We start from the raw sequence: 22,424 nt of genomic DNA, 5'->3' as shown, positions 1-22,424 counted from the left end.
TTGACTTATTTTAATGTTTACTATCTGTTCCATTGCAACCAGTTCAAACCCCTGGATTATATTTATAATCAGGCAGCCAGTTACAGGACTAAAATACAGTGTCTTTGATACTCTACGTTTTTCATCACATTTAACCAACTGCTTAATTGCTTCCAGAGTGGATAGTTACAGAAACTCCTGGGGGGTTGTTTATCTTCCCCTCTGCCACCTCCCCAGAAATGTTAACCCTCTTCATGGTACTAAGTCCCTTCAACCATCCTTACACAACTGATTAAGACTTTGGGGAGGGAGAGAATGATACTCAGGAAGGCAGATGTGTTAATCCATCTGAGGGCAATATACGTAAAGCTAGCAAATAGTTGTTTAATGTGTAAACATTGAAGATGCAGATATCACAGCCCTAAACAGTCATTTATATTGTGTAGGGCTCTATGTATTCTCTGCAGAACCTAAAACTGCTTAACTGTAGCTAAAGGTCTTTTTAGACCTCTTATGAATGGAAGGATAGCCTTCCAAGTATGAACTGGCTTTACACTGATGCAAGGTTGTCTTCATGTGTCTGCAAACATTCTAAAACAATATCTCAGAAAGGAATAATTTGTTCCTGTTTAGTTCTGATGTGTTTGCTTCAAAGCCTAATAGCCATTTAAATGGCATCCTTGTTAACATTTACCTTACTGATTACTTCAGCAAAAACACCAGGTAATCCATTGTTGCTTGCGAGGAGTGAATTGGAGTAGCTGGTTGTTAAGTTTTGTGCTGTTCCCCCGTATGGCCTCTCTCTAATTTTGAGGAGGAATGACTAATCATTTGGAGTTGAGGAAATCAAAAGTGATTTTTTCATCCTCCTGTATTGTCGAAGGATAGATTTCAATTCTTCAGCCATATCTAACAGATGTGTCTAATTCAGCCTTCTCTCCAGTGATGGTGATTCTGTAATCTCACTGGGCATGACACACTGTCAATTCTGTTTGTTTTCCTTGCTGATGACCATAACTCCAATTTGATGTGGATGACTAAATAAGAATGAATGATCCCTGTCTATTCTTACATCCCATTTTATATTTGAAAAGAGTTGTTTTCCCTGTGTTACTTTTCTTCAGATTGACATTGCCACTCCTGTAAGCTTTCTTTAAATTCTGTTCTCATCATTTTATTAGTGTTGTTGCTCTCTCTGAATTTTCATTAATTTCTCTTCCAAATTTGGAGTATAAAAACAATCCAAATAACATATACTGCAGTTAAGGCACTAACCAGTGCCAAAATAAGCTGATGTCAAGTTAATATCTCCCATTCCATTTTGATACGATTGATTATTCTTCCCTACCGCATGTAAAATTTTGCTAAATTTTTAAATTTAATTTTATTGATTTCAATCCATTGTTCTGGTTTAAAGATTTTAAATCTTATTCGACAAAACAATCTCTCGCAGATTAACAAATGCACAGAAACATAGATATTATTTGGCATACTCTGTACTCTACCCATCAAGTCATTAATTATAGCTAAGACCTGACCCTTGTAAGACCTCTGGGAACATCTCCATTCAACTTAACACTAACCATTACTTAGGCATTCTCTACACTCAAACTTCAACTGGTTTTATTAAAAGCGATTTGGTTAAATAAGTGCAAACCTCTGTGTGAACATTTACTTTGGTTTCTTAAACCTGTTTCACATTGATGTAATTTAAACCAAAATAAGCCACTCAAATGAAATGAGTATCACACAGCCTTTTACAGTAATTTAATAGCACATTTTAAATGTAAACTAGCACAGTTCTGTGTAGACAAGCTCTCAGAATTTTTTAATGCGTGTCCCTATTATCTCACTTAAGTTTGCTTGTCACACTGCCCTGTAGTGTTGTATCAGATGCCCTGAATGACTGTGGCTTTTTTATTCACTAGGTTTGTTAACCTACCAAAAAAGGAGAAGTTGAGTGGGCATTTGGTATAAAGCCATTAGATTCACTGACCAAAGATGAAGGTGTACTCACCTTGAGCTGAGTTGTGGACCCATCTCCCTGGGACATGAGGGACATGTACCCATTCTATTCCTGCTCGCCAATGAAGTTGCCACTTGTGGTGATGAAAGGTTTTTTGTAACTTAGGCACGTCTGTTAAGTTTGGCATTTGAGTGGATTTCACTGTGATTTCTGATGATTTGACTCTTCCCTAGGTATTTATTTTAATCCTTTGAAAATGTGAATCAATTTATATTTTTAAATCTCTTCACAAGTTTGATCAATTAGAAAATAAGGAGAACTTCTTAAAAAATCGTTGTTATAAACATCATGTTAAGGAAATACTTGTAAAATGTGAGTTCATCATGTGACCTATGATGTCCAAAGAAAGCTTGTTGGGGAGTCAGCGTGGCCCAGTGGACAGAGCACTAGACTAGGAAAGTGGTCCTATTCTCATCTCTGCCACTGGTTTTCTGTATGACACTGGGCAAGTTGCTTTCATTTCCTTGTCTGTAAAATGAGAATAATGGCTTATCTTTTTGAAAGTGCTCTTGAGATATATGGAGGGAAAATGCTAAAGAGCTAAATATTACTGTACTTGATGGGCAACTCATCAGCCCAGGCAGGTGAGGCAAAAATCTAACAAAATTCCCAAAAGCTACAAAGTACATTTTGTATATTTTTATTGCATTGATAGACACACAGAGTTAAGGACAAATTGTGATTTGATTTAAATATCACAACTCCCTCCAGTAGCAAAACACACCGCCAGAAAGTTTGAAGAATGTAGTACTGCATGAGGCTCAGATCTTGGGATAGCTAAGAGCGCCTCAAGAAGCTGCTTTGTTCACATGGCAATTTACCATGCCCAGGAGTCACTTTATAAGAACATGGTAATCCCTGCTTGGTGAGGCCACAGTGGGATTTAAGTTAGGCAGGTCTGCAAAGGTCTTGCACCTCCCCAGCCTCCCTTCCCCAAGGGGTAAGTGCCTGCCTGCATATGCATGAGGAGCCCCTGCCAAGCCCAGTGGCGGTTCCAGCTCCTGGGTAGGCCTGCTGCTTCTTCACCGTAAAGAAGGTAAGTTTTTAATAGCTATTAAATTATAGATTGGACGGGTACGGAAATACATATCTTATGGGTTTGTACCTCATCTGTCAAAGCCATAAGCTGCCATTGCTTGATAAGCAAGAAATCTGCCACAAAAGCCTGTAGGCCTGTAGCCTAAAAGGGTCAAAACAAAGGATAGAATCAGGAACCCAAAGAACATGCCCAACTCTAGGGAAAGGATGGCAGCAGCTGACCAAATTCACTTCTAGGGGAAGCATACAGTTACTTTTGCTCGTGGTATGTTATTGTGCATTGCATCGAGGAATAGTGTTTTTAGTAACTGGTTCAAAAAATTCTTTATCTCTGTGGAGAGTCCCACCAACATGAGTTTGTTCATCTATTCTCTGGGTCTTGCACCGTTTCCCAGGTGTATTAATTCTGTGCCTGCCAGGAATTCACTCAGATCAATAGCATAATAGTTATAATAGTATAAATTCACTCCATATGTGATGGGGTGTCCACCCCACTCAAAGCAGAGCAGGTTAAATTAAGTTAATTAACCTGATGGACTGCATGGATGGGGAAAGACAAATGATTGAGCATGGCTGAAATGGAACAGGTGGGGATAATAGAAAGCCAAGATGTTGGCAGCAGAACAAGGCTGCAAGGGAAGTAGTCTGCAGTCCCTCCCTGGGAGAAGGGAGGTGTGTTTGGGGCTATGGAGTTAAGAAGTCTTCAGTTACTCCCTGGGAGGAAGGAGTTTGGGCTGGTAAACTCAGAATGTGGGAAGCCAGAAGACATAGGAAGGAGTCCAGGAAAATAGCAACAGGGTCTGGGAGAAAGCAGGTTGCCATTGCTAGACATAGGTCCCTGCACTGGAAATCTAGAGTAGAAGGCAGGCTCAGGTTCCCCTACCACCACTTGGAGAAGCAGCAGGGTCTGGCCAGTGAAGGGAAGACTGCCATTCTGGATGGAGAGACTTTGATACTCCAAAAGGGGAGGACTACAGTGACCTGGTTGGAGGGCCAAGCCATGAAGAGAGCACCCTGAGTCACAGAGAGAGCAAGGGCGTGCAAATGAGCAGCAGATGGAGTTTGGGGGTTGGGCCTGGAAGGAGCTAATCCCCAGAACAGCCAGGAGGAGGTGCACTAGCAGTGATTGGACCCCATGACAAATGTCTGCTCGTGCTACAGTGAGTGGAAAGACAAAAACGGTTTGTAAGGGAGTTTAAAAGTAGCCATGCTGTTTATGGCAAAACTTGGGACCAAGCTAGAATGCCATGTCCCTGTATATTTCTGTTGAGAAGAAGCCATGGAACATATGCTGAAAGCTACCAGGAGGCATACAATCTTGTTAATTCAGTTTAAATTAATGGGTCTGGTCTGGTGTCAGCACTTAAACTCTTTTGTCTATCTTCAGTACTTACAGGGCCCCATTACTGTCGTGCCTCTCAATTTATGACGTATTTATGCTCACAAAACCTTTAAGGGGAAGTACTAAGTGACTTGCCTAAGGTCACACAGGAAGCTTGGAATTGAACAGAGGAAGCAGAGCAGGGAATTGAACCCTAGTCCCCCAAGTTCTAGGCTAGTGCACTAACCACTGAAGAACCCTTCCTCTTGTCCCTGTGCATACAGTCACAGTGGAGCTGCTGGAGGTAGCAGCCAGCTGGGAAGTGAAGGGGACAGAATAAGGGGATAGGCTCAAAGGGGAACATGCTGAGAGAAGTGGGAAGCAGGGGCAAAAAGGGAGATGTTTCTCCAGGATCTGAGTTCAAACAATCACTCCAGGCTCTCCCCAGAACTTCCCCGTGTTCTCCCTCTGCTAATAACCCCTCCAGGCTATTCCATGTTCTCCATCCCTAAAGAATCTGTTCCTGCCTCCTTCTCCATCTTGATCTCTGAGGTTTCCCAGGCTCAGCTGCTTCAGCCCCCTCGCTGCTCCTATTTCCCTTCTTCCTTTTCGCATGGTGCAAAGAATAGGCTTTGGCCTCCCACATACATGTGTCACTGAGGCGGGCATCTGCGTCTTTATCACTGGTGAAACATTTCACATATGGAGCTGCACGCAGCATGGCAGTTATGAGGTAAGTTCATTGACTTTGATAAAAGTGGAGCTTGATGCTTAAAAGTTTGATGATCACCTTTTATCAAACAGTATGTGATGTTTCCTGGCATTGTGATCACAGAGAGAGACGTAATGGAACAGACTTATTGTTAACTTGCCTAGTTGAATTCTGTCTTTTAACACTATTTCCACATGGCTTAGCTGCTGCTCGGGCCTTGCCATGCTGGTCAATGCCTTGAACAGTAGCTTCTGTTTCAGCTATCATTATGCCAACTGGCATTTAATTGCTCTTTCCTTTTAGCCTGATAAAGGGTGCTGAGTACACCCTTTAGCCATAACTTAGTTTGTGACTAAGGACAGCCATTAATACCTTCCAGCATAACACCTTGCATTTCCTAGATCTCTGTTGTCTGATGTGAGAGGAAGGTCTGCATCATATTGCAAAGGAGTTGAGTTTAAATCCTGTAAAGGGTGTGCCGTCACTGTCACTGAAATTTCTGCTATGTTTTCCTATAAACCTGTTAGGTTAAATAGCAGGCAAATATGTAAGACACAAAATAAGTCAAATTTAGAAAAAGTACCATAAACAACATATAATCATCTTGTTTTGTCTTTTGGATTGGAAACAGCCTTGAATACAAATAGAATTAAACAGGACAGTTTAACAGGGATTTCTGTGGCAGGACAGAGATTAGGAAGTGGAATGGAAGTGTTAGAGTTCTCTAAAATTCTAAACTGCTTGATCGGTGACTGCCAGCTTGGGGGCAAGTGAGAGAACAAAGGAGCAGGTAAGTCAGAAAGAGGACAACCCATTAACGGCCCCATCCATAGCTCAGTAGTAATGGGCAGGGCACCTGATCAGAACACAAGAGTCCCCTTAATCCCCAGGCTGGATTTGGGCAATTTGGGCCCCTAGTCATGGCTCCTTTCCTGCTTGGGGTGACAGTGGCTGGGGCCATGGGAAGTCACCACCACTCTCTTATTTGGGCAGAATGAGGCTTACCCTATCCCATCCCATCACTCCCTGCCTTCTGGTAATCTGGGGTCTATCCCAGAGAGAGAACTCACGCACACTCACCTGAGCAGAGGACTAGCAGGTGGCCCTGCTACGACCACCCCAACAAAGCCTTTATGGGGTATTTGCAACCCCAACTTCTCTTGAGGTCCCCTTCAGATTTCTCTGCTGGGGTGATCTTGGCATAGGACCCCAAGAGCAGCAGGTCTCAGAGTTAACCACCAAGATGAAGGGGCATTTTATTCAGAACCATTTCATGGTGTCTGCAGGCTCAAGCAAATATCACTGCAGCAGTTATGCTGGGTTTGTTTTCAAGCATTTTTCACAGCCATACAGGCTAAAACCTGGCATTTAAAAAAAAAAAAGAAAAGAAAAGAAAAAAGCTGAGATTCTGATGTCATTGTGTGACCCCGGGATTCTATGCCTTAGGATGTCTTCATGCCTTGGCTTCATCTGGCCATGCCGACCCCATGACAGCACAATTAAGAACTGAAACATAGATAGAATCTAACTGTTCCCCTGCAACTAGAATAATTACAAGCATTAGTCCAGTTACGGCGCTGCTGCTAGGTCCTGCCCGCCCTGCTACTATTCACTCTGTGGTAACTTGATTCCCTTGCAATTATACTATAGATAGGGCCTAATGGTCAAGTCAACCCAAAACATAATTGGTGCCCCTCATTCTCCCCAGTATAAGTCTGAGCCCAACCACAGGAAGGGGAATCAAAGGGACCTTATTGTGTCTTAACTGTAAAGCAAGGTTAGTCATTTAAAGTGCACGTGTTTTAACAGATATCCCAGCTATAAATGGCTGAAATGTACTTTTTCTAACTATTTAAAAGTGATATGTTTTGGATCCTTTGTTTAACATGGGATGTAATGGGAATGTCGAGTGATCTTTGTAGAGATTATTCCATAATTAAAATATCTAGTCCTAAATTACGGTGGTGCATGTTTGAATCAAACAATTAGTCATTTCTGAAATCGGAACTGATAAGAAGTAACTATTTTTACTGCTTTCTCTAAAAGCAAATCTTAAATTAAATGTATAGCTGTGAAACTCCCACTGATGCTAGAGTAAGCTTGCTAGCCTGCCACCAGCATAATTAAAACTAATGGAGAAAAATAACCAGGGAAAAAATAGTCACACTTAAATGTACTATTTTTGAGCTGGGATCACATGGTCTTCCTGACCTGCTTCAGATACAGCAAGTTACAACACAAGGGTCCAAAACATTTTCTCCCAGGAAATTACCTTAAGTCACCCCTCTAGTGGAAAGGTCTGACAGCTTGCAGACGAGGCAGAGGGTGCAGCCTCTTGATCCTGTGCATCCACTGGGAAGGGAACCTAGTTTACTCTGGAAAGGCTTTCTTTCCCTCCATATTACTGCACTGGCTTCCTCTCTGCCCCCCACTCAGTAGCATAGCCAGTGACAGAGACCTCCTCCCTGCAAAAACACATGCTTCTGCACAGTACAGCAGTTGATGCTTCAAGTAGCACTAATTCCTGCTTGTTTTTCCAGCCAGAAACGTGAGCTTTGCAGAAGACAGTATTGCAGAGACAGCTTGGTCTCTTTCTCCACCAACTGCTTTATTTTAAGCAATCAGTCCAATATCTGTTACTCTTGAGCATGTTTGTTTTCTCTTCATCTTGTATTCATCAGAACTTTTTGATGTCTCCATAAATAACCAGGCATGAAAATTACCCAAAAAATACAAATTAAAAAGCATACTTACAAATGCTATTTGGAGGCTTGGCACCCCCTCAAGCAGCACACCTCTCTCTCCTTGGGCTGTGCAAAAATAGGACTTTAAATACTTTGTTGCCTTTTTTATTAGTATAAACGCATCCGAAGTAGCTAGAAGCCTTGCTAAAGACTGTCTAGAAAGTTATTGCATTATTATTATTATTATCTTATTTTGCCAAAACCCAAACACATTAAATTTCCATGGTGTAACTACAGGGCCAATCTTAACATCAGGTTCACCATCCCATCTAAGTTCACTTGAAGAACTATCATGCTCAAGGACAAGAAAATGGTAGATTTTTGCAAGAGATCAGTGTTCAGGCAATGATAGTTTTTCTGTGAATAAAGTCAACCAAATGATGATGAAGGGCGCAATAAAAACAGAGGAGCAATCCTCTAGTCCAGTAGTGCTCACTCCATTCCCAAATCTTCCTGCAACAGCCACACTCTTGTTCCCCATGATCCTGCAGGAGGATTTAGGCTTACTGCTGGTTTGCTCCTGTCTCTCTGATTGGTCTCTGCTCTACCTCCTGTGGTCAGAGTGATGCACATAGCATCCCCAAGCCACTCTGCTTAATATGAGTACTCCTCTGTCTTAAAGCAATACCGTTCCAATATAAAGCGTTGTTAATGGTGTTCTTATTTAGGGAAGGAAAGGTTACAGCTTCACCTTTTTATTGTTTATAAAGTTAATCTAACTTGAAAAGTGAACAGCAAAGGAAACCCATCATGGATACTGTTTTATGTAGGTCCTATTGAAATGGTCACTCATAGGTGGTGAACTTCTAAGCTACATGGTGGAATGTATTACAATGGTGAATTCTATCTCCCAGAGGGATGGTGCTCAGATTTCTACAGTGATGGGGGCAATATACAAACCTAGATAGGTAGAGATGTACGTGTATTAACAATGTATTGATGGAGGTCTTATAAAATACACACGGTCTTTGACCTTCTGAAATACTGAATATAGCATCCTGAACTGGCCTCAGTTTTTTACTGCACCCTGTTCTCCTGCTCCCATCCCCCAGGATACACATACGAAATAGCAAAGATGCTTTGAACATATTGCCCTGAGGTACAATGCATGATTCCTTTAGCAGGTTTATTAACTGTCCATGAGAACAACAAATGATGTGCAGAATCCATTTAACAAGATTTAATAATTTAGTAAATCTGGTGATGATCTTATTTTACTGTTTCATACTTGAGATAATATTTATTTGATATAGCTTTAGTCCTTCATCTGATGTTTCTTTGAAGCCAGAGCTTAATCACAATCCTAGGATCTGTGAAGACTGTTTTGCACGAAATGCGTTCTCTCAACAGGATTAGTTTTGTCAAATAATTGAGTAAATGGCCTTTGCTCTATAAATTTAGCCTCTCAGTGGAGAAATAACACATTTCTTCATTATTTAATCATTGGGAAATCTAAACTCTCAACATCCAGGGATCATAATAAATTTTATATATATATATATATATATATATATATATATATATATATATGTACACATACAAACTGTTCTTAAGGAAAACATTTCTTTAAAGAAAATTCTTAAATACAAATTTTCTCTTTTTTTTTCCCCCCTTGATGACCTGAAGGATTCTGGTCATTTCTTAACTGAATATTTGGAAAGATGTTACTCATTCTCATCTTGCCTAAAATTGGAAATTTTCTCTAACGAACACATCGAATGAAGGTAAAGATACTGAATTGCAATTAAGTGAGCCTTTTATTTAGTAGTGAGGATGAAAACATTTTGACATTGAGCAGTCTTGACTATTCCAGAGACATGTTAACTCTAATTAGAGTATATCTTAGAATCATAGAATATCAGGGTTGGAAGGGACCTCAGGAGGTCATCTAGTCCAACCCGCTGCTCAAAGCAGGACCGATCCCCAATTAAATCGCTGTGCACATTTTTGTTCTACAATATAACCACCTCATCTGCTGAAATTAGCAAATTACATCATTACCTACTTGGTTTTGCTCTCTCTCATCACCAAAATTCTTTTTTAAAGACAAAAGAAAAGATGTAGAAATAGAAGACCTGTTGAGCCAAAAGGCCTTTTTCTGTTACCAGAACACATAACCAGCATGTTCTTAATGGGGAGGGAGTGAAGCAGACTTCTCTACATAGCTCTATCCAAGCACATCAGCCTTCATTTACATGGGAGGACTACCCTCCAGCGGGTTATCAAGGTATTTTCTTTTCCATGTTTCCCATAGTGTTTAATTTGAGAAGGCCTACTGAGAGGACTGAGTTGTCTGATCCAGCCTAATTGTTCAGCAAATGCAGACACTACACATGATGAAATGTTGTTAGGCAAAACTGGGAGATTATGACTTAAGTCTATATATTTAAGAAATATAAGACCCAGTGAAAAAGTTCAACAGATAAATTACCTGATTTAGAAACAGTGGAAGGAGAACCATACTTTGAATATTTTTAAAAAAAACAAAAAGCTTTTTAAATTGATAGGAAGCATATTAATTATGAGCTCTGGATTATGCAGCAAAATAGTCATATTCTGCATAATTTAAATTAATCTAATTAGAATGATTAAATTAATCTATATAGAATGTGAGCCATTAGGAAAAAATGAAATTCAGTCCTACAATGCAGAGGAAAGGACTAATTTACCTTAAGGTCTCACCTATGCCAATCCTGATATCCTTTCTCAGACAAAATTCTCATCTGCTATAAATAAAACTATATAAACAACCTTAAAAAGGAGCCCATCTATCACTCTGGGTACCTGTGGCATTATTTAAAGGAACAATGCAACCAAAACAAGCAGCAAACCCCAGGAAAAACTCCATCTCTAAAACACCTAGAACTTTCCTCTCAGAACTCCTATGCCCCTGCCCCCATAGGTATCCATCAGACCACACCCTTTTCCAAAACTGTGGCCAAGAAAGAGTTTTAGGAATGCAGGACCCTGTGTCTGAACCAGAGAAGAGTTAGGCGCAATCACATGATAACATCACAAAGAAATTACAGCAAATTGCTATAAGGACAAAGAGTGGAGGGGAAAAGAGAATGAGTGAAGGCAAACGAACTTGTGCAGAATTTTATGCCAGTGTTTTTCCATTGCTGCAGGCACACACATTTTTCATTGTTGCCATGATGCTAAGGCTGTATTAAATCATTCCGAGTTGCTCCCTAATCATACCTGCTCATTGCATCAGCGTTCTTCACTTCTGAAGTCTAGCATACCTAACAGTAATTGGCAGCTTGATGTACATTAGCGTAGGACATCGTTATCGAAACGCCCTTACTAGCCCAGATTTTCTCTAGGGAGAATGTGCTAACCTCAGCTAATTTCCCAAGGCTATCTTGAGGCTCAGAAAGTCAATGCTGTAATTTCAAACACTAATTAGTAGTTCTGAAATTCAGTCCTGAGTCTCACTATGCTTTATAAAAGTATACTACATGCTTATTTAGCCTCTATGTATACTTCTTTTTGGTTTAAAAAAAAATTGTTCTTTCGAACATATCAAATCCAGATGGTTTGTAAATTTTTATAGTAGCATTCTTTTCTCCCTTTCCTTAAATCTCTTTTCCTCTGTAATTGTTTTATTGAACTTCAAACAATGTTTTGGGGGTAAAGTTAGTATGTTGGAGATGATGCAAAGTAAATTCCGTAGTGCTATCACAGTTGCAGAAAATCTGTTGTTCAAAAGGAATGGATGTGATTTACATGCATTGAACAGCTCTACCGTCCTGCAGTACTTTGGTAAAGGGCCAAATCCTACAGTCCATGCTCATTCCTTATTTGACATTATTTTTTTCCCCCTGAGTAAGAACTACAGGATGAGGCCAAAAATCTATCTTTTCCAGGGAAAGGGAATGTACACCCAGTTAACTTGCTGTTAGCCTTTTACGGTTACAGTATGCTACTCTCACGCAGTTTGAAAAAAGGCTGAAAGGGACATAATTTAAAAAACTTCTGCACTAGTTATTTTATCTAGGAACATTGGGCTAATATGTTGTTTACCGTTTCATGTTCAGAGGGCACTATGTCTTTGTACTCATTAGACAAGAAAGTGACTCCAGTAAATTCACTGTATATGTCCGGCTTCCCCCTCTTCCCTAACTGGGAAATAGTATGTAAGATATGGCATGTACAAATAGGGTGGGGAATTTTGTATGAGAGATGTCATTCATTTAAAATATTATTTTGCATTGTAGTAAAATTTTATATTTTCCATCTCCCTTGTCTTTCTGCTCTGTACTGTGGTTTCTGTTCAGAGCATTGTGAACCAGTGGGCTGACTGCTGGGCTGGGACTCAGAAGACCTGTCTTCTATTCCCAGCTCTGTCACTGGCCTGATGTGTAACCTTGGGCAAACAACTTTTCTTCTCTGTGGTTCATTTTCCCCCTCTGTAAAATAGGGATAATGATACTGACCTTTGTCAAGTGCTTTGGTATTTACAGAAGAAAAGTGCTATATAAGAGCTAGATGGTGGTGGTATTATTATATATTATTTATTATTAATTGACCTGTCTGTCTTGTTTTTGATCAAATATCATTATGTATTCTGTAATTTATTGAGTCTCAACTTTTTCCATACTGGGATTGCCTCTTCCATACCAGAACCCGTGCTCCCATCTAGCTGGGATCTGGGCAGGGCTCTCCTTCCATTTAGCAATATGGAAGGGCAATGCGGTTGTGATCCCTTACACCATTCGTAACTGACAACCCCCAGCCAGCCCTGGTTGAGAATCTCTGCTATAATCCACTCTCTAAGTATTTGTTTTGTTTGACAAGTGTCTTTTCAAGGTGGCTGCTAGTCTTTCATTTTGATATTGTGCTGGTGTGTTAGGGTGTTCCCATTGACTGTCAAACCAAAGTTGCTACAGAAAAGTTTGCTTTTCCAATTACTCACACCTCTCCAAGGGCTTTATCCATGTCTGTTGAAGTCAATAGACTCCCATCAACTTCAATGGATTAGATCTGAAGTGAAGAATTGAAACATACTACTACTCAGGTTTCTCAGTGTGTGGATCAGTGTTGGAAGTTTGCTACACCCATATTGCACGGGCCCACATTCACGTGGCTTGGTCTCCTACCAGAGGAGGTACTGATCTTTCAACTTAAACTACTCTCTTGCTTGGCACATACTCTAACGTTCTGAACCCTCTGAATAGCTTCAGACAGCTGTCTTTTATCATCTTCTAAATTAGCCTACCAGAGAGGTGCTTCTTCCTCCAAATGTGAACTTCCTGCCAAAATCTACACCTGCATAGGCCCAGAAAGTCCTAAACCAATTATATAAATAGGACACAACTTCAAAGTTTGCTATCTGCAGAACTCTAATCAGGAGCTTTTATGCCATTGGGGTGGATGGAGTTCCAGTTCTTTCTCCTAAATTTACAGGGCCATGAGATTACAACCTTCAGAGTTGTGACATTTCTAAGTGTAGGAAAGTTATTTTCAGTTATCTTCAGAGACTTTTATGTTTTCTGGAGAGATCTGTATAGCTGAACTCATGGTAACTAACACCTGAGTTTAAAGGTGGAGTGGTACAGAAAAAATCCCAAAAATTCTTTTAATTCTCTCTCTTAAATAATCCTAAAATACCTTTTTGTAATACTCGTACAAAATACATCATAGTGAGGCATGGCATAAAAATTTTATTGGCACTCATTTTGGGATGGCTTTACCAATTAATGCATAATATGCCCAATCCTGTGTTCCTATATACTGCATGCTGCTTTGCAAGGAAATTAAAAAGATGCATCCCTGTTCTGAGATATGTACAATCTATGGCCTAATCATGTAAACCTTTGCTTACATACCAGACATAGTGCTTACTACTGTGAGCTGTCCTGTTGACTTCAGAGGGGCTATTTGCAGAGGCAAGCACTGAAAGTGTTTGCAGGATCAGGCCCTTTATTACATGGGACACAGCAAGAGATGCCAAAAAAGAGGGTGGAGGAGGGAGCGCAGGGTATGTTTAGAAAGTACAAGAACTATGAGTAAAATATAATACGCTTTCATTATGTACTACTTCTTAGTTCTTTAATTTGTGTGTGTATCTTATAGGAACAGTAGTTTTACAAATGTAAGGGCAGGGGAATGATACCACTTAAGTGCATTGTGCTTAGGAAATTTTTAGTCAATTTTGGCCAATATTTGCTTGCATTTCATTTCTTCTATGTTCAAGCAGAGGGATGATTTGGCTATAAACTGCTGTCTTAGATGGGATTTAAGATAAGATGTTACTGAGGCGAGCTGTTAATATAACTTTGACATTCCTGTTGCATTCCCCAAGCCTGGGGCCTGTTCCAGTTCCCATTGAAGTTAATGGTATAACTCCCATTGACTTCCAAGGGAGCAGGATCATGCCCACTGTGGTATGAATTAGTTGAAAATATTAGACTTGCCATTATGTTAAAATAAACCAAACAAAAACACCCACCATATGGTCAACTTAATATTCAATGTTTATATCTGTAGGGAAAAAAATCTGAATGGCACATTTTAGGGTGGAAAGTGTCTTATGTTGAATTGTGTTAAAATCTGATATTTGCCAGAGGATTTCATTAACCAGGTATTGTTTACAAGTTTTCAGGGAGGCAGTGTCATCTCCATCTAGAGCTAATATGTTCTCCTGAGGAAGGATCAGGGACTCACTATAAATAGCTCCATGATTATGAATCTGAGAGAGGATTAGAGAACTAAGTAAAGCAATAATGTTAATGCCCTTAATGAAAATAAAAAGGGAAGAGTCCCAGACAATATTTGCCATGAACAAAGGTCAATATCATTCAATAAATACCGCAGTCTCCTGTTTTGGCTGTAAATGAAAATGAAACCTCTTTTTACCAGCATATGTTAATGTCATGGAGAGTTGTACTCAAAGTCAACTGAGGTCAAAAGTTGTTGCAAGCTAAGTTTTTGTGACTCAGTACTGTGTTGTCAATACCTTGCAATGTACTGGCTAGAGGTTCATCACAACCTTTTGTAAAGGGAATACGAAGCTGGTCCAAACTATGGTTGAGGTTCATGAGCTGAAATATTGGCCAGCCAATAAGGAGCTGAGATCAATTAACTAATTTCACTTTAAACTAGCTCTGTCAAGCGATTAAAAAAATTAATTGCGATTAATCACACTGTTAAACAATAATAGAATACCATTTATTTAAATATTTTTGATGTTTACATTTTCAAATATATTGATTTCAATTACAACACAGAATACTTAGTGTACAGTGCTCACTTTATTTTTATTACAAATATTGGCACTGTAAAAAACAAAATAAATAGTATTTTTCAGTTCCCCTAATACAAGCCCTGTAGTGCAATCTCTTTAGCATGAAAGTTGAACTTACAAATGTAGAACCATGTACAAAAAATAACTGCATTCAAAACCAAAACAATGTAAAACTTAAGAGCCTACAAATCCACTCAGTCCTACTAATTGTTCAGCCAATTGCCCAGACAAACAAGTTTGTTTACATTTTCCGGCAATAATGCTGCCCCCTTATTGTTTACAATGTCACCTGAAGTATGCCCTTTCATGCTTCAAGCACCATTCCAGAGGACGTGTGTCCATGCTGATGACGGGTTTTGCTCGATAATGATCCAAAGCAGTGGGAACCGATGCATGTTCATTTTCATCTTCTGAGTCAGATGCCACCAACAGAAGGTTGATTTTTAGAGGTTCAGGTTCTGTAGTTTCCGCATCGGAGTGTTGCTCTTTTAAGACTTCTGACAGCATGCTCCACACCTCCTCCCTCTCAGATTTTGGAAGGCACTTCGGATTCTTAAACCTTGGGTCAAGTGCTGTAGCTATCTTTAGAAATCTCAGATTGGTACCTTTGTGTTTTGTCAAATCTGCAGTGAAAGTGTTCTTAAAACAGACAACATGTGCTGGGTCATCATCTGAGACTGCTATAACATGAAATATATGTCAAAATGTGGGTAAAACAGAGCAGGTGACATACAATTCTCCCCCAAGGAGTTCACTCACAAATTTAACTAATGCATTATTTTTTTGAACAAGCGTCATCAGCATGGAAGCATGTCCCCTGGAATGGTGGCTAAAGCACGAAGGGACATAAGAATGTTTAGCATATCTGGCACATAAATACCTTGCTTTCAGGTGACATTGTAAATAAGAAGTGGCCAACATTATCTCTCGTAAATGTAAACAAACTTGTTTGTCTTGGCAAGTTGCTGAAGAAGTAGTAGGACTGAGTGGACTTCTAGGCTCTAAAGTTTTACATTGTTTTGTTTTTGAGGGCAGGTATGTAACCAAAAAAAAAGGACATTTGTAAATTGCACTTTCACAACAAAGGGGTTGCACTACAGTACTTGTGTGAGGTGAACAGAAAAATACTGTTTCTTTATAATTTTTACAGTGCAAATATTTATATTAAAAATAATATAAAGTGAGCACTGTACACTTTGTATTCTGTGTTGTAACAGAAATCATGATATCTGAAAATGTAGAAAAACATCCAAAAACATTTAATAAATTTCAATTGGTATTGTTTAACAGTGCGATTAAAACTAATTAATCATGATTAATTTCTTTAATCGTGATTACTTTTTTAATTAATCACATGAGTTAACTGCGATTAATCAACAGCCTTACTTTCAACTCAACTTTTAGAAAGAACAAGATGGATCTACAGGATGGTCTGAGCCACGCAGCCCTCCAGACCAGATCTAAAACAATTACCTTGTTGTTCCCTTTGTTTTCCATACATACAAAGTAACCATCTGTGTTCAATCCAAATTTACTTTTATTTTAGATGAAAGAAAACAAAGCCAATTTTTCATGAGTGATTCTCCTCTATCTAGGCTGCTGCAACTCTCAGAGTGAACTGGTTGCTGTCTGTGCACACAGAACTCCAGCAATTTACAGTTGTGGAACTCTGAAAACAAAAGCATCAAAGTGTCTTAGCTACTTATGCTACAAATTTTAAATTCCTTCTACTGCTTATTATGTCTTATTTACCAGCTAGCTCGTGCGGGTACTTGTATGTAGAGTGCATGATAACTCAAACCTCTTTTCCCCCCACTTATGTGGCAGCAATGTGGGAACTCTGTCCTGCGTGACCAGAAGAAAGGAGTGAAGAGTTAGAACAGTTAGTCTACAATATTTATTCCCCACTCATGACAATGCAAAAAGGAGCAGCAATCACTCCTCTTCCACCTTGCAGAGGTGGGTTGGTTGTGGGTTTGTGGGATCACCAACCAATGGCCTCACGATACCTCTGAAAATTGTGGTGTCCGTTGCTGGATGGACAGGTCAGCTAGATGCATGGGCGAGAGCAGAACCACCCCCATAGAGCCTGAAATCCATAGGGTTTTCCTTACATTTCCTTGTTTGTCTCCAGGCTACTAAGGCACATGACCACGATGCCCATTCTCTACCACAAGCCATCTCCTGTGGAGACAGTGTGACAGATTGGAGGCTTTGAAAGAAATGTATATCTCGGAGGCTTAGCTTCCTTTGGGCTGTTTGAAGCACAAGAAAAGCATGTCTGCCTTGATCAGTTGCTCCATTGTTCCCACTTTTGTGCTCGGGATGAAAGAGTAAAAGGGACATGGGAAAAAATAGGATGGTCAGAAGTTTGGAGGAGTGAAGCATGGCTGGCATGGGAGAGCTACTTCTTCATAAAGGACAGAAGTACTTGTGGCACCTTAGAGACTAACAAATTTATTAGAGCATAAGCTTTTGTGAGCTACAGCGCACTTCATCGGATGCATCCTTCTTCATGTTATCAAATTCTCCTTTTAAAATCATTCTGTTTTCCACTGGAAGCAGGTAGTAATGCCTATAGGATTAGAGGTTTATGGTCAGAAAAGTAGGATACCTGGCTGTCAAGAGTCTGGCAAAACTAGAGAATGATTATGCTTGAACTCAAAACATTTCTAACCACCTAATAAATTATTTTTCTGCTATAGTGGTGCTAATCCGCTATTATGATTAGTTATAAGTGCTTGGAAAGAAACTGCACTGATGACTAATTTGTGTATCTAAAACCTCTTATCAAAGCAAAATATTGGCTGCAGCCAAGTGTGGATTACATTTGCTATAAAGGGGTGAACTTTGGCATGAAGAAAACAAGCACCAGCTCTATCAATAGTATGTTGAGGGCTACACTGCTCCGGGAACAGATAAAAGATGGGAGGGATGGAGAGAGGAACGCTAACGTCAGGAGATAAGGTCTCCTTAAATCAAAATGACTTTAACATCATTTGTTTAAAATCTATATAATACAAACCAATGAGGTTATCTTTGATGAAGAGTATCAGGAACATATCACCATGTTTCCCAAAAAATTGCCATGGTAATAACCAAAACTATGTCTTGGAGTTGCCCTGACATTCTCAAGCTCTGAAAGAGACCCACCTTGCTTTTCTCTCCCACCCAGAAGTGATGGTAGCATCCTCCAGAGAGAGATGTGTGTCTGTCCTTTCTCAACTAGAACGTTGGGTCAGCCCAATGAAAGAACTTTGAGAGAACTAAAGGGGAAAAAAGGAAGTCTCTCCAGAAATATTTAAAATACTGCTTGGTTTCAACTCAGTTTGCGCATACAGTAGAACCTTAGTGTTACAAACATCTAGGGAATGGAAGTTGTTCGTAACTCTGAAATGTTTGTAACTCTGAACAAAACATTATGGTTGTTCTTTCAAAAGTTTACAACTGAGCATTGACTTAATATAGCTTTGAAACTTTACTATGCAGTAGGAAAATGCTGCTTTTAACCATCCTAATTTAAATGAAACAAGCACAGAAACAGTTTCCTTACCTTGTCAAATCTTTTTAAACTTTCCTTTTTTTCAGTAGTTTATATTTAACACGGTACTGTTGTGTACGGTATTTGCTGCTTCTTTTTTTCTTTTTTGGTCTCTGCTGCCTGATTGTGTACTTCCAATTCCAAATGAGTGTGTGGTTGACAGATCAGTTTGTAACTCTGAGGTTCTACTGTACTATAAATTATATTTGCTCTTCAATAGATATCAAGCTTTGTGGTTTATATAGCTCAGACTGTATAGTTGGTACCCAGAAATTGGCTCTAGATGTCTAAAAATCTCTAGAAAATGCATGTTCTATTACTACGGACTGTGTTCCATCTTATTATAGGTGACGCTATGTTTTTCGAATGTTTAAATCTCTATCTGATATTCATTGGGCATAGCTCTCAATCTTACAATAAATCAAATGTGACCTAAACCTTATAACATGTCGGACACAGACCCCCAAAAAGGGAAAGAACAAACAATAGAGGGGAAAACTTGAAATGAAGTTGTCTTTTCCATGTGTAAAGTTTCTGTAATAGTTATGATATCCATTATACACGATATGATCGTACCTGCTTTTTGTGGAATGAGGTACGCTTAGGTCAATTATCTTTATTTTAATCTAACTTGTGATCAGGTTCATTTGTGTGAGAGCCTCTGAAATGTTCACAGAATTGAGATGATGTATTTTATGAGGCAATCAGAATAATTAAATTATCATATTTCATTAAATTTTAGAAGTCAGGATCATGCTGTAGCAGATTTTTACTTTGATGTCTCATATGTAGGTTGCACTACATTGAGCAGAACAAATTAGAAGTGTCCACAGTCAAGATATAATTGCTTAGTTCTCAAAATGTGGTGCTGGAAATGTATATTGATGATCTTTTGATTCATATGTTAGGATCAGCAGGAACAACTGACCCTTTATTCAGCCCAAGCATATAATAGTCTCATTTTTGTTCCAAGAATACCTATTTTTCCACATGCAAACTGTGTAAAGAGTGATCCATTTTCTGCATATATAGAATCTGTTGTTTAATAGAACCCCATTGTGCTAGGTGCTGTACAAACACAGAACAAAAAGAAAGCCCCTGCCCCAAGGAGCTTACAATTTATGTAGTCAGGATATACTTTAAAGCAACGGTATTATACTGAGCCTGAAAACATTTCTACCCCACATTCGGAGAGACTTCAGTTTAGTAATAGCTGAGTCTTGGGCTGGGTTAGGGTTAGGGTCAACTGAATGAGAAAAAGAGAGAGAGAGAGCACTTGCTACAGCCATAGTGGGTGTTAGGGAGAGTGGCTGAGCAGCCAGGTCAGGACTAAAAATTATTTTAAAAAATAATTGGTAAATCAAGCATCTGAAAGAGTATGATGTCCATTTACAGAATGATCAAACAAAGAGACTGAGAAAAATATTGAGAGGTGCAAGCTGTGGAATAATTGTACAGTTTACATCAGGCATTAATTTGTTGGATGATATCCAAATAGTATAATCAAAACATTCACTGTATAAAGGCTTTCTGTATATTTTACAAGAGGGGAAACAAAACAGCTTGCACTTCAGTGTGTGGTTTGTATTGTTTAGCATAAACCTTCCATAAACACACACAAACTCAATTATTTATCTAAGTATTCAGTACTGGCTTGAGAGTTTTTGGTGTCCTATACAAACTAGAAAATGTATAACCTTCACAGTAAATAGTCCCTAAATATTTCAGTGACCCCAATACTTGGCTGTCCTTGAGGTAACGTCCTGATTTTGTATGTATGGTATGGCCATCCTGATTTCATTGTTGCTTATCTATTAATCTTATTTGTCTGTTTTAGCAGGATAAAAACAAAAACATACATCTCACCTCTTCCCAATAAATTCACTTTAAAAACCTGTGTTAAAAGAATACCCTGCAAACCCATCTCTTCACTTTAGAGTAAACAGAAATTATCTATCAGGTTTTCTCCTGCATGATTGGGCCTCTAAAGAATCTTTGTTTTAGAGTTATTTAACTTGGCCAAGGTCCTTCTTAGAAAATATTACCTCCTAGAATCCAAAAAGATTTTTTTTTTATTTTGAAAAACAGATTCATCCTGCATCTGAAAATTTAACAATAATAACAAAACAGCTATTACAGTCAAACCAAAAGAATACTGAATAAATCCATCTGTGCTCCCTAGAGTAGGAAGTGATGCAACGGCGATAACACTAGACAGTCATTTCTAACTACTTCCTTGATACACCCTGTTGTGCTAGGGAAGAGAACTCATCTCAGTAAAGCTATTGTTGTAAATTTATATATGCAAAATGCAAAAACACTCAATGAAAAACAGCTGAGATTTTGGATGTGAAAATGGCAGAAATTCAGCAATTGCAGCTCAGCCCCCTTATAGATTCAAAGGCTTAGAAGAGACCACAAGAGTCATCTAGTCTAACCCCCTGCCAAGATGCAGGATCTGTTGTGTCTAAACCAGCCAAGACAGATGGCTATCATCCAGCCTCCTTTTGAGGACCTCCTAGGGTGACCAGATGTCCTGATTTATTAGGGACAGTCCCCATATTTGGGGCTTTGTCTTATATAGGCGCCTGTTACCCCCCCCCCCCAACCCCCCGTCCAGATTTTTCACACTTGCTGTCTGGTCACCCTAGAACTTCCAGTGAAGGAGCTTCCACAACCTCCCTAGGCAGTCTGTTCTATTGTCCTACTGTTCTTATAGTTTGGAAGTTTTTCCTGAGATTTAATCTAACTCTGATATGCACAGATGTGCAAAGACAACATCCCCACAGCATTTCCATCATAGGGAGTGTTGTGAGAATGTTATCTGTTTGAAAAGGCAAGACTGTAGTGGTGGCCACTTAGATATGTTGTATTCCTGCTTATGGTGTTTATTTTTATGCATTACTTTTCCTGTGAGAGCCAGAACTTTTGATTTCCTTTTCATAGAATCCTAGACTATCGGGGTTGGAAGGGACCTCAGGAGGTCATCTAGTCCAACCCCCTGCTCAAAGCAGGACCAATCACCAAACTAAATTTTGTGTGTATTAAATCTCACACTTAATATGGTGTACTGTTAATATAATTTTAGGAATTAGAGCCTAAATTGTCAGGTGTTGGAGATCTAAAGTTAGCCTCCCACCTCCAGATTTGGGCATCTAAACAAAAGTGGCCTGCTTTTCAAAGGTGCTGAGCACCTCCAATTCCTATTAAGGTGTTTGTTTTAGCAGGTTGCTTTTTGCGAAAATCAGGCCATTTTTGCTTAGGTGCCCAAATCCAGAATTAGCCACCTAACTTTAGACACCCATTCAGTATTGAAACTTTGGGGCATAACTTCCATTTTGTCTTTGGTTGGGGGAAAGAAAAGAGAGTGATTGACTGGACATTGATGTAAAAGTCTAATAAAAGAATGGGTATTTGAAAGGTGCAGCTTGAACAGGCACCCTGGATTGGATGCAAAGTTACTCCTCTCAGTATAGGCACCTCTTCTCTAGTTTGTGTTTGACTGTCTGATGTGGGATTCAAAACTGGGATATGTCCTAATTGAACTGGAGACAAGGAAATGTTGTTTAAATGTGAGATGATCCAGGTGTGCACATGTGATCCTGAGCCCCTTCTCTCATTAATAATAATAATAAAACTAGAAGAAAATAGCATGATGCACAATTTTCGGACGTTGAACATGTTTCCAAAGTGTTCTCAAATGTTAAGGTGTTTAGGGACAGATGCTCATATGTAGGTGTATGCACACAAGCACTAGAGGTGTGTGTTGCAAAATCAGGTATTTGCACATGTATGGTCAGCTGACTGGCCATGT

Source organism: Chelonia mydas, chromosome 5 (assembly GCF_015237465.2).
Source record: "Chelonia mydas isolate rCheMyd1 chromosome 5, rCheMyd1.pri.v2, whole genome shotgun sequence".
Lineage (NCBI taxonomy): Eukaryota > Metazoa > Chordata > Testudines > Cheloniidae > Chelonia > Chelonia mydas.
Note: the sequence above shows the minus strand (reverse complement) of the source record.